This window comes from Cibotium barometz, chromosome 56, assembly GCF_041138505.1.
Source record: "Cibotium barometz isolate CiBa-2024 chromosome 56, ASM4113850v1, whole genome shotgun sequence".
NCBI classification, from domain to species: domain Eukaryota; kingdom Viridiplantae; phylum Streptophyta; class Polypodiopsida; order Cyatheales; family Cibotiaceae; genus Cibotium; species Cibotium barometz.
Window position 1 is genome coordinate 11,446,371 of NC_141101.1, and position 12,263 is coordinate 11,458,633.

Genomic DNA, 12,263 nt, shown 5'->3' on the forward strand with positions numbered 1-12,263 from the left:
TTTCGTGCCTTGGTGTTAGTTTCATACAACTTCACCAATGTGTCCCATGCCTCCTTAGGTGACTTGGCATCCTATATATGCCCAATCATGGTGTCTTGTATACTAATAGAAAGACAATACATGACTTTTCTTGCGCCTTGATTCCAATCCTTGTATTCTTTTACATCTGCAGCAGTTGCATTAATCTCCAGTATCTCTGGTGCCTCCTCATGTTCACCTTTAATGTAGTCCCAATAGCTTTTTCCCATCAAGAAATTTGTTAATCTAAACCTCCAAGCATGGAAGTTGTTCTTGTTAAGCTTTTCTGTAACAATTTGGATAATTCCATCATTTGACATCTTGTTTATAACACAAACTCACCAAAAATAGCACTTTGTTTGAACTACAAAGAATCAAAACTAAACAACACTTTGTTTGACCTACAAAGAATCAAAACTTACCCGCAGTGCACGCGAACGCCTATGAACTAAAAAAAAGGAGGTCAAGATGCTCCCAAAATGCGTTTTTGGCCCAAAAAATTATGTCCTGCAGCTTCTCTCTCGTGAAGATAGCTCCTCAAGCGGAGTTCGTTTGCCAGTGCCTCCCAAAGAGCTCCCGATAAGGATGTAGTAGCCACCAACACAAAGGAGCAGTCCCATTCTCCGAGAAACCTTCTCCGAGCGAGGTGAAAATTAGATCCAAACTTGGTAATAAATCCCCAAAAAATGGATTTTTTAAGACTAAATTATACAACACAAATGTAATTAGAAAGTAGTGCATCACTTTGTGCCAATCCAACGAGCATAAGACATACACACTTACATGATTTTCCATTCTCACCTCACCATTAACCTATCGAAAGACACCAAAATTGCATGAACCACCAATACACAAAACCGGTCTATACCAGAGTACATATATAAGTGACCTTTATTACACAACCACAAATCTGTTGGACGATCCCAAAATTTCCTGAACCACCAACACACAAAACCAGTCCAAAACAAAGGTAAGGAAAACATTATAACCACACAAAACATTCTAACAATCCCATGTCTTGCAGACCCCAAAAAGGCATAAACATCTAATGAAACATAACCACATTTAGCCACGCTCTTTCAAGGTGTGACATTTACTGCTCTGGTGAATAAACTCATGTGTAATCGCATCCAAACCGAGGACCTGCAAGTAAACAAAGTACATGTGCTTGCATGGAATGTACGTAGAGCGCTTACTCTCAGCCGATTTAAATGGTGAGCTTTGGGTACGGTGGATGAGGGACCAAGGAAGCGGCCTATGAGTGAAGCGCTAGGACACACACTATGACCAGCGAGACGCTGTCATTTATGTCTCACACATGCTGCTACCTAACATGTTGCAAAGGATCCTAGAGAGTGCTAACCATACGGTGCTCGAGCTCTGGGGAGTCGCCAAAGATACCCACATGTGCTTCAAGGAAGATATTGGAACAAGAAGTAAGAGTTGTTTTCTGAATTCGGGCATGAATCTGGTTGATTGACCTTGCTGGTCCTCAGCAGATGAGTCCATGGCTCTTTTATATGGATCTGTTGGTTGATCTTGCTGATCTTCAATGAAGAGTCCATCTGGATTTTTATAAGTGAATATATTGTCGGGTACTATGAGCTAAGAACTATTGAAAATGCCCCTGACACCATGATTGGGCACATTCAGGATGCCAAGTCCCCCAAGGAGGCGTGGGACACCTTGGTAAAGCTCTATGAAACAAATACCAAGGCACGTAAGATATAGTTGAAGAATGAACTTCATACTGTGGAGAAAAAGAGCATGTCTGTGAATGACTATGCATTGAAGATAAAGGGTATTGTGGAATCCCTTGCATCTATTGGTGTGTCAGTAGATGATGATGATGATAAGGTGGAAGTTTGTCTATGTGGTCTCGGGCCACAATACAAGGCGTTCATCAAGATGTCTATTCAGACTCAGGAAAACATTCCCAACTTTACAGATTTGGTGTCTATGCTGATTATAGAAGAGAAGAGCTTGGGTGAAGACCAACAGTCTTCACAAAACAAAAACAGTTCAGAGCAACAGGCCTTCTACACAAGTTCACAGGAAGAGGACGAGGTAGAGGAGACCGTGGACACGGTCAAGGAGGTGGCCGAACAGGTAATCAAAATTATGGCCAGCAACAACAACAACAACAGTCCCATAATACACAACAACAACATCAACAACACATAGGTGGAAGAGGCAAATTCAGAGGCAGGGGAGTCAAAGAGGACGTGGCAAAGGCAATATAATGATGCACGTGAATGCTTTTATTGTGGTAAGCCTGGACATGTGCAGGCAGAATGTTATAAGAAGCAGGCTGACATGCAAAATGGGAAAGTGCAGCAGAACAACTATGCATCCTCAAGCGGAAACAATGAGGATAATGAAAGGTTGTTTCTTATGTAGCATGTCGTGAATGCCATGTCTGAAAATGTTGAAACAGCACAAAAAGATGATGTATGGTATATGGATTCAGGTGCTTCGAACCACATGACAAGTCATGGGGAGTGGTTTAAAGAGATGAAAAAACTTGAAATACCAGGTTTTGTGGAAACAGGGGATGACACTGCTCATCCAATTGCCCATGTTGGAGATGTGCCATTGTCTATGCAGGATGGCAAAGTGAAGTACCTTGCAGATGTACTTCACGTTCCGAACATAACAAAGAATCTGGTTTCAACTGGCCAGATGATTGAGTAGGGTTTGCACGTTCGGTTTAACCCTAATGGTTGTTATGTTGAAGACTTTAAAGACAAGTGCAGGTTGGTTGCAAAAGGCAATAGAGTGGGTAGAATGTTTACGTTAAATGTAGACATGCCTGAAATGAGTGCTGTGATGTTTACAAATGGTTCAGGGATTGTTGCAGATAAAGACATTTGGCATAAAAGAATTGGACATGTGAATGTGCAGAGAATGAAGTCTATACAGACTAAAGGAATTGTGACAGGGCTGCCAAAGTTTAAAGTGGAAGGTATGCAGAAAATATGTGAAGCATGCCAATTTGGGAAGCAAACAAAGCATGTGTTTCCACGTAACAGATATGTGAGCAGAAATGCACTAGATGTTGTGCATTCAGATGTATGGGGTCCTACGAAGACCATATCTATGGGAGGCTGCAGGTATTATGTGACGTTTATTGATGACCACACAAGGAAAGTGTGGGTATACTTCATGAAGGAGAAGAGTGAGGTGTTCACTCACTTTCAGAATTTCAGAATTATGGTTGAAAAGCAAACAGGGAAATATGTAAAGTGCCTAAGGTCAGATGGAGGGGGAGAGTACTTCTCCAATGAGTTCTCTGAATTTTTGAAGAAGAATGGTATTCGGAGACAGTTTACATGCAGATACACTCCGCAGCAAAATGGAGTTGCTGAGCGGAAAAACAGGCACATTGCTGAGATTGCGCGAGCATTGATGTGGAAGAGAAGAATATGTCACATAGCTATTGGGCTGAGGCTATTTCTACAGCAGTATATATCATGAACAGGACTCCACAACTGCAGCCATACATGATGTAACTCCAGAGGAGAGGTTTACTGGGCAGAAAACCTGATTTGTCTCATCTGAAAGTCTTTGGATGCATTGCATATGTGCATGTGCCAGATGAGCTACGAACTAAGCTGGATCCAAAAGCTGAAAAATGTGTGTTTATTGGATATTCCCTTGAGCAAAAGGGATACAGGTGTTATAACCTTGCTACACGTGAGTTGAGGACAAGCAGGGATGTTGTCTTTGATGAGATGAGCAGCTGGTATGCTGCTGAAAAAGAAGCTGTTGGGGCTGATGTGAGTGGAAGTGTGGTTGCACAGAATGCAGGTCAGTAATCACAGTCCTTGAGTGGACCAGGAGAGTCCTCATCTACTGGGTCTGTTGTTGATAGACCATGGAGTGGCAGGCTGCGTCATAATACCAGTCCTACAAATGTGATTAGTACATCACGTAAAGGCAAAGAGAAAGTGGTTGAGCCCCTTAGTATGCCTGACATTTCTGCAGGGCATTCTCATGTTGATGGAGAGTCTAGTGGCTCAGAGATGAGCCTTGATGAGGAGCTTGGGATCCCAGCTATGAGAACACCTGGTGTAAAGAAGGCTATGGAAGCCATGAATGAAAAGCTGCAAAGATCTGGGAGAGTGAAAAACCCTGTGTAGAGGTTTACATATGATGGTTATGTGGCACATCACTATGCATATATGGCAAAGGTTATGCAGGTTGTAGAGCCCACATGCATTGATGAGGCTGTTGGAAATGTGTGTTGGGAGAAAGCTATGGATGAAGAGATGAATGCACTATATGGAAATGAGACTTGGGATTTAGTGCAATTGCCTGAAGGCAAGAAAGCCATTGGATGCAAGTGGGTGTACAAAGTAAAACATAACAGTGATGGAAGCATAAACAGGTACAAGGCTAGATTGGTAGCCAAAGGATATACGCAGACATATGGCATTGATTATGAGGAAACTTTCAGCCCAGTTGCCAAGATGGCAATAGTGAGAGTTGTGATAGCAGTGGCTGCGTCAAAGCAATGGTCTTTACATCAGATGGATGTAAAGAATGCATTCTTGCATGGGGATTTGCAAGAAGAGGTGTATATGTTGCAGCCACCTGGTTATGAGGATGTGGGTCACCCCGAGCATGTTTGCAGGTTGAAGAAAGCCTTGTATGGCTTAAAACAAGCACTAAGAGCATGGTCTGACAAGATTTCTGAATATCTTGTCACTATTGGCTTTCATGTAGCCAATGCAAATTTCTCGTTGTATGTGATACATGGTGATAGAGGGGTTGTGCTTGTTGTCATCTATGTAGATGACTTGATCATTACGGGGGACCATGATGCAGAGATCTTTGATGTAAAGATCTTGCTTAGACAGAAGTTTGAGATGAAGGATCTGGGGGAGCTCAGATATTTCTTGGGCATTGAGGTGATTAGGTCACCACATGGTATTGGATTACTGCAGAGACAGTATGGCTTGGACATGTTGTCCAAGTATGGTATGACAAGCTGCAAGCCTATTTCCGTGCCATTGGATCAGAATGGCAAGTTGAGTGCAGATTCAGGAGAGATTTTGGAGGATCCTACTATGTATAGGTGCATAGTAGGAAGTTTGATCTACATGACGATCACCAGACCAGATTTGAGCTATGATGTTGGGTTGGTGAGTCAGTTTATGCAGGTTCCATGAAAACCGCATTTGGATGCAGTGAGACGCATACTGAGGTATGTGAGGTCTACTTTGCATTGTGGACTATTCTATGAGACTGGGACGGAGATATGTGTACATGGTGGGTACACAGATGCTGATTGGGCTGGTAGTATCTCAGATAGGAGATCTCTTAGTGGATTCATGTTTTCCTTGGGGAGCGCTGCTGTGACTTGGAGCAGCAAGAAGCAGCCTACGATTGCTCTATCCAATACAGAGGCCCAGTACAGAGGAGCTGCTATGGCAGCATGTGAGGTAGCTTGGTTGAGAAAGCTACTTGCAGATTTGGGTCTATCAGTGGATAGACAAGTTGTCATTTTCTGTGACAACATTAGCAGTATACAGTTGGCCAGGAACCCAGTTTTTCATGCTCGCACGAAGCATATAGAGGTCCACTACCATTTTGTTAGAGAGAAGGTCTTGGCAGGAGACCTTGACCTTGTTTATGTCAGCACACAGGATCAGGTAGCTGACATCTTCACCAAAGCATTGGGTACAGAGAAGCTCCCCAGATTCAGGGCTTTGCTTGGTGTACATGAGATGGAGTTGCGCTCGAGGGGGAGTGTTGAGATATCGAGCTCGTCTAGTGAGGCGGTGGACACTGATGACCCGCCTGGGGGATAGGCCCCACACCTACACCACTGGCATGGTTGGTGAGATTATGGGTGATATGCGGCCAGTGGGATGATAGGCTGTGTGACAGCCATTCTAGAGACTGGCATAGTTATAGCGCCAGCTCATTTAGTTGGGTTCACTGATGGGTTATACCATTGACTAGGATTTCGCCCACCATGGTCCCTCCATCTAGAGATGTACCTGGAAGTTGTCGATGGTGAGGCTTTGGTGCAAATGTTCTCTAGTGCATGAGTATGGATATATACTCATGGAGTAGTTACTACATTAATTTAGCCAAAAGAATAGTAAGCAATAAGCTTAACAAATATATAATGGCTATTGTGTGATATGGCTTAATCCGGGATAAGGTTTAAATCATTAATCAAGATAATGGGCAATGGGTTATGCGTAGATTAGAGGCAAAACGATGAAAAAAGCCAAGGGATGGCTCCCCGGCAATGGTGCCAAAAACGTTATGGCTCACCTAACCCTCCTTGAAACACATCCAAAAAGAGATTACCTGGTGAACCGCAACTGTCGTGAGGATCTTTCCAATGGCCAAGCTCATAACTCTTGAAGTCTCCAAGCTCTACAACTCCTTGAGAAGCAATTCCACCATGTCTCCCGCGACTGTTGTCACACCGCCGTGTTGCACTACGGGTCCTCGTCCCTCCTCTTACCTCACTTCACACACACACTCACTAGCATACATTAGGGAGAGAGATTAGCAAGAGGATTAGCAAGAGCAAGACTCAATTACACAATGGGAGTATGTTGTATTATGAGAGATATTCACTTATATACATGGCCATAAGTGTTCACACACTTAAACTGTGGTGGCCGACCGGGCACTTTAGGCTCATGAGAGACCTAATGCTATTACAATGATTACTCTCATAATATATCCATGAAGTACATCACTTATGACTTTATCTCCTAACTTGCTACCACACGCTCTTGAAGCAAGAATCGCCATAAATACTCCGTCACACAATTATAGGAGCTCGTCCAAGCTGTAGCTTTGGACACTATTTGTTACATTTCCGTAACGCTGCTAACGGGCATTACCACAAGAGGGGACGACCTCTGGCTCACCACCCAGCCATAGAGGAAGAATGAGGATTGCCCCTCATCCCCCAGGCTATATAGTGTGTGGCCTGCCGTCCACACTAGCCTGGCCGCCCATGACTGCGCATGGGCGTCCTCTCCCACTGAACCCCGGACATGGCCATCCGGTCTGCCATCGGTCACAGGCATTACAGCCTACGTGACATTACCCTCCCCTTAAGAAGAGTTTTCGTCCTCGAAAACAAACTGGGGAAACCTTTTGGAAATTGCACTACGGCGTTCCCAAGTTGCCACCTCCTCATCCCTATCTGTCCATTTAACAAGTACCTCCTGGTACACTTTATGTCGGGTTTGTCTGTCACGATACTGTAGAATCCTTTCAGGTTCATGTAGTATCTTTGGTGGCTCTATCAAGTCCACCAAAATATCTGGAGAAACTGCGTTCTCTAACCCGCGAACTGATTTCTTCAGTTTACTGACATGGAAGACATGATGGACTTGAGAACTCTCCGGTAACTCAAGTGCATAGGTCTTCTGAATCCCAGGATGACCCGCACTTGGATTATCATGACTTTCTTTAAGAATTTGGGCCCGAAAGTCACCAATAGTTGGTACACATACTCTACCCTTGTAAAGTAAGTACCCGTCGTAAATGGAGTAATTAGCATATTTCTCCCCCTGACGAAGTTTAGCATCATCCTTTAAAACCGTGTAGGAAAACAAAGGTGATGAAGGGCCTACGTCTGAGCTCTCCGGCTCAAAACTATACCCCGAAGACTCGGCTAGCCTCTCCGGACTAACTCTCGCCTCGCTACCCGCCGCACCTACGGCCAGTCTCTCCGGACTAGCATTACGTGCCGGCGAGGAAGGTGGGCGAGGCTGTGACAAAGTGCGTGCGCGTACAGCACGCCAGACCTCTGTAAAGACAGGATCATGCTCACACAAGCCATGATTTGGTATTTCAACCAAAACCTTAAGGCAAATTTCATACCTTGATTTTGCATCATGTCATTAGCACAGAAGCTAATGTACTGGAGAGCACTCTAGTAGCGCAAGTTCTTAGACTATGCTACTAGATATTTGTAGACTACGCTACCATGTTGCTTCACCAACTTGTTAAAACTTCTCCTTGGAAAGCTCTACAGCCATAGGAGAAATAAACTAGAGCCAATCTAATCATGCATCATAAGGATTAGTTCCAAAGCTGAGAGATACTTTCTCTCTTAGAGTAACATCTTTGCACAAGCATATGCTCTAGAATTTTGTTGAGTTTCTAACTACCATCAATCTACGGATGGTTAAACTCCACTCTAACTTAGAGTAAATGTAAGTTTTGAAAATTTCCCTTCAAATATAACAATCAAACTTCCTATCTCTTATGCCATACTATATATGCGGGTAGACTATATAGTATGTGGAGATGTTTGATAAAGATTCTTGCACCACTACGGGTGTCTGGAGTTACATCCAATCACTTACAACTCTTTGTTGCTATTACCAGACACATCCCTTCAAGTATTGTCTAGACTCACACAACTATTCGAGTTTATGTGATATTTGAGAATATCCCTCCTTTCCCTCAAGGAAGGTTATTTCCTCATAAACTCTACTCTCAAGCGACTACGCGCTAGTGTCATATGTCCAAGAACAAATCTAGACCGTGTTTAATATCATATGTTATATTCTTGAGTCCTTCCAAGAAACTTTTAAAACATCTTGCAACGAAGATGTGGTATAGTGTCTACGCACATATGGTGGTACTATTGATAAACTGCTTTGCAACAGATCAGTGGTTTCACACTTGTAACAAAGTGCTTCATTGTTGCATATTATTACCCTTCATAAGCGGTTACACACTTATGAATCATTTGGGTGGGTTGTACCATCTATCAAGAAAAATTTTAAACTACTAATAACCACATATCAATCCACAGATAATGACTGAGCTTGCTGTGAAGCCATAGGTTGCTAGATAATTGATGGTAATTACACAAGCTCAATGTCTCATTACATCATACATTCAATATAAATGCAAACATCACAGTACTTCGTGATGATGAACTTAGGAATTTCATCCTATCCCTGTTTGGTGTTGGTATGAAGTATAACTATGAGAACATTATTTGCTGCCTTCTCATTATAGCGGCAAAGCTACCTACCCATCACAGGTGGCAATCTCTACCAAGCTATAACCAATGACAAGCAAATAAACAAGTACTCTTGTAAGAACTTCATAACCATATCTCACACCAAACTCATAATCACTGCGGATTAAATACCAGGGCTTGCAAAATTGAATGTTGTCTGATAGGTAGAGGGGATCATCAAACTACGGATGACCTCGACAACTCACTAGACCTCGACAACTCACTAGGACTAGTGATGTGTAACTTTTAAGTTACTCCACTCTCTTGCTTATTCCATACCATCGAACAAATCGGTCCCTCGATTTGAGCAACGTCAACATATTTATGAGTACCTCGATACTCATGGATTGTGGTTCGGTAATTTAAAATGTTGATCTAGAGTATCTTTCACTCGAGGATCTTAATGTTATTAGCAGTTATGTATTAGTAGTGAGTAACTACGTACCCACTATCATCACACTAGTAGCTCCATACTAGTTTGTGAGTAACTCCGTACCCATGGCGTACCTCCCCCGAGTGGGAGTACCATATACAACCATCTATAACAAGATGATTAAGTCACTTGCTGCTAAGAAGTGACTACACAAATTGACATACTAGTCTGTGAGTAACTCCGTACCCAATGGCATACCTCCCCCGAGTGGGAGTACCATATACAACCATCTATAACAAGATGCTGAAGTCACTTGCTGCTAAGAAGTGACTACACAAATTGACCCCTCCATTGCACATTGCAGTACAATTTCTGGTATTACAACACAAATTTTTGGACGTCCTTAATAGAGGTCAACTTAAAAACTAGTGCATAGGTCTTGTGGAGTCTCGGCTGACCTAACCACACCACTGGTGACTTCCTACAAAAAATGTGGCGCCGAAGTCACACCTATGTACTTTAACTCCGTAAAGTACATGGTCTTCATCTATCATCCATGGAAAGTTGTAAAACATTCCTGCGATGGATTTTTATCACTCTAAAATTATTGTGCACTATTTTAGTGTGAAGAGCTTTTTTCCTGGGTACCATGGTTCACCCCAAGCTCATCTTTTGCTAAATTCTCCGATTTAACAAAAGATATGTCTGCCTCCGAACACTCCAGTTCAGCCCCAGACTTTGAGTTTACTTCTTAACACTCCGGTTAAGTCAAAACTCACCAGATACAGTAGGATTTACCACTAAGCTCTCCGGCTTAGCCTCCTATCCTAACTCAGCCCGATTTTATGTACACTACATATGTCGGATCCGATACTAACAACAACCAGGCTCGTCTGGAGTGAGATACTACTCACTATTGCCATGTAAAACCTTATTAAATCCTAGAAATGCTCCAGTCATTCCCCAGGGGTCATACGACTTATAGGGTTTACACGCACATGAACTTTGTAAGCAAATAGCCTGTCATGCAATTGCTTATGTAGAAAAGTAATATATTTCCCAAATTCATATGGTAACAATTAAAATGTGCTCACACAATCGCACACTTATGTTGAACATAGGCAAGACTACGCTTGCAAAATGCTATAGGGCGTCCCCCATGCATGAAATTGTCCAACCAAACTAGTCTTACTGCTAACCTCTAGATTTAGATCACTCCGAAACTAAATCACTCTGTTAGCACTAGCACACCATCATGGTCTTGCTACCTAGAGCTTCTCCGAACTCTGTAACTGGGTTTTATCCCAACTTATGGCTATATTTGGTAAATTTCAAAGTTCAAATTTTATCTTGCACACTTTATCACTGCAGAGACAAGTGTACATACAGACCTGCCAAAGAGTCAAGTTACATGCACAAGCCTTGGCGTCCCATTCCACCAAGACTACAATCGATTCCGTGAGAATTGGATGTCCCATACCATCAAATTACCACCAAACCAATTGATGTGACATATAAAAAGGCTCTTTCCCCCCTCGAAAGATCACCACAAACTCTCGAGTAGTGGGATGTCGACGCATGGCAATAAAAAGAAGAGAAAACCATGCTAGTAAGTTTAAGAACAATTCTCTTCGTCGATCAACTTCTATAAGGGCATTGAGCATTACATCTCAAGACTATACCCCTTCAGATTTACCTTTGATTTCTACAAATCAATCCTAAATCTGCTATTATTATCTAGGCGTATGCTAATCCTTCAGATTAGTACTTCTAGATAAACTATTCAATTGAGTACTGCTAGCCCCGTTATCCCAAGTAATACACACCTTAGGGATTACTTTTACGAGGCAATCACGTGACTAAATCAAACTAGTCACTAATCTCTAGGCCCAAGTAGTGACACTATTTTGTTACTACCAACAAGGGCCAGCTTGCCTGTACGGGCCAAGGTTCTCTTGTTGCTACAAACAGTAAGCAACTTGTTTGGACACAAGGCATAACCACATCAAGACTACGCTTGTACATGGTTCTCATTTGCCAAAGTTTATCACAATCTTCTAGCAACTGTTAAAAGATTGTGAAGGGTTATGAGCACTACGGCTCAATTAGGCTTACCTTGATTTCTCATGATAAGCACTTCGTCTAATTTGGGCACAACTGACGCCACTGCCGGTCCTCTTAGCCCAAGAAAAACACACCGCAGTTTTAAATTTACACTATAGCCAAACTACGTGACTTTGATGATCAATACTAAGTCTATGCTCAGCTTAAATTTAGTCTCTCTGAACCAAATGTGTGATCACCACATGTGCTATTCTCGCGGCACTACGGCCATAGACGTGTTCACTAGGCACAACGGCCATAGAACGTCTCTCTCAAAGGACTCGGCACTACGGCCGTGGGATTTGTCTCTCTCTTAGCACGCGGCACTACGGCCGTGTGCGGTGGGTCTCTTTCGTGGAAAACGGGCACTACGGCCACACGGCACGACGGCCGTGTTGGGTTTGTTTCGTTGGGTGTACCGTTGTTTTGTGTGTTTTTTTTTAAAAATAAAATAAAATAAAATAAAAAAAATAACGGGCCGGCCGGCCCCTCGCCGCTTCGGGCGTGGCCGCCCGCCCGTGGGGAGTGTCCTTTTGGCCGAGTCTAGCCGCCGCCGCTGGCTGGCCGCTTGCTGGGCTGGCCGCCCGCTTCATTTTTAATAAATTAAAAATGAACAATTAAAATTCTTATTTTTTTTCCTCCGTTCGTGCGCTGGTCGGCTGCCTAGTGGTCGTTGCTGGCCGCCCGCCTGGCCGCCGCTGGGCTTGCCGCTTGCCTGGCCGGTCGCCTGGGCTAGCCGCCCGCTGG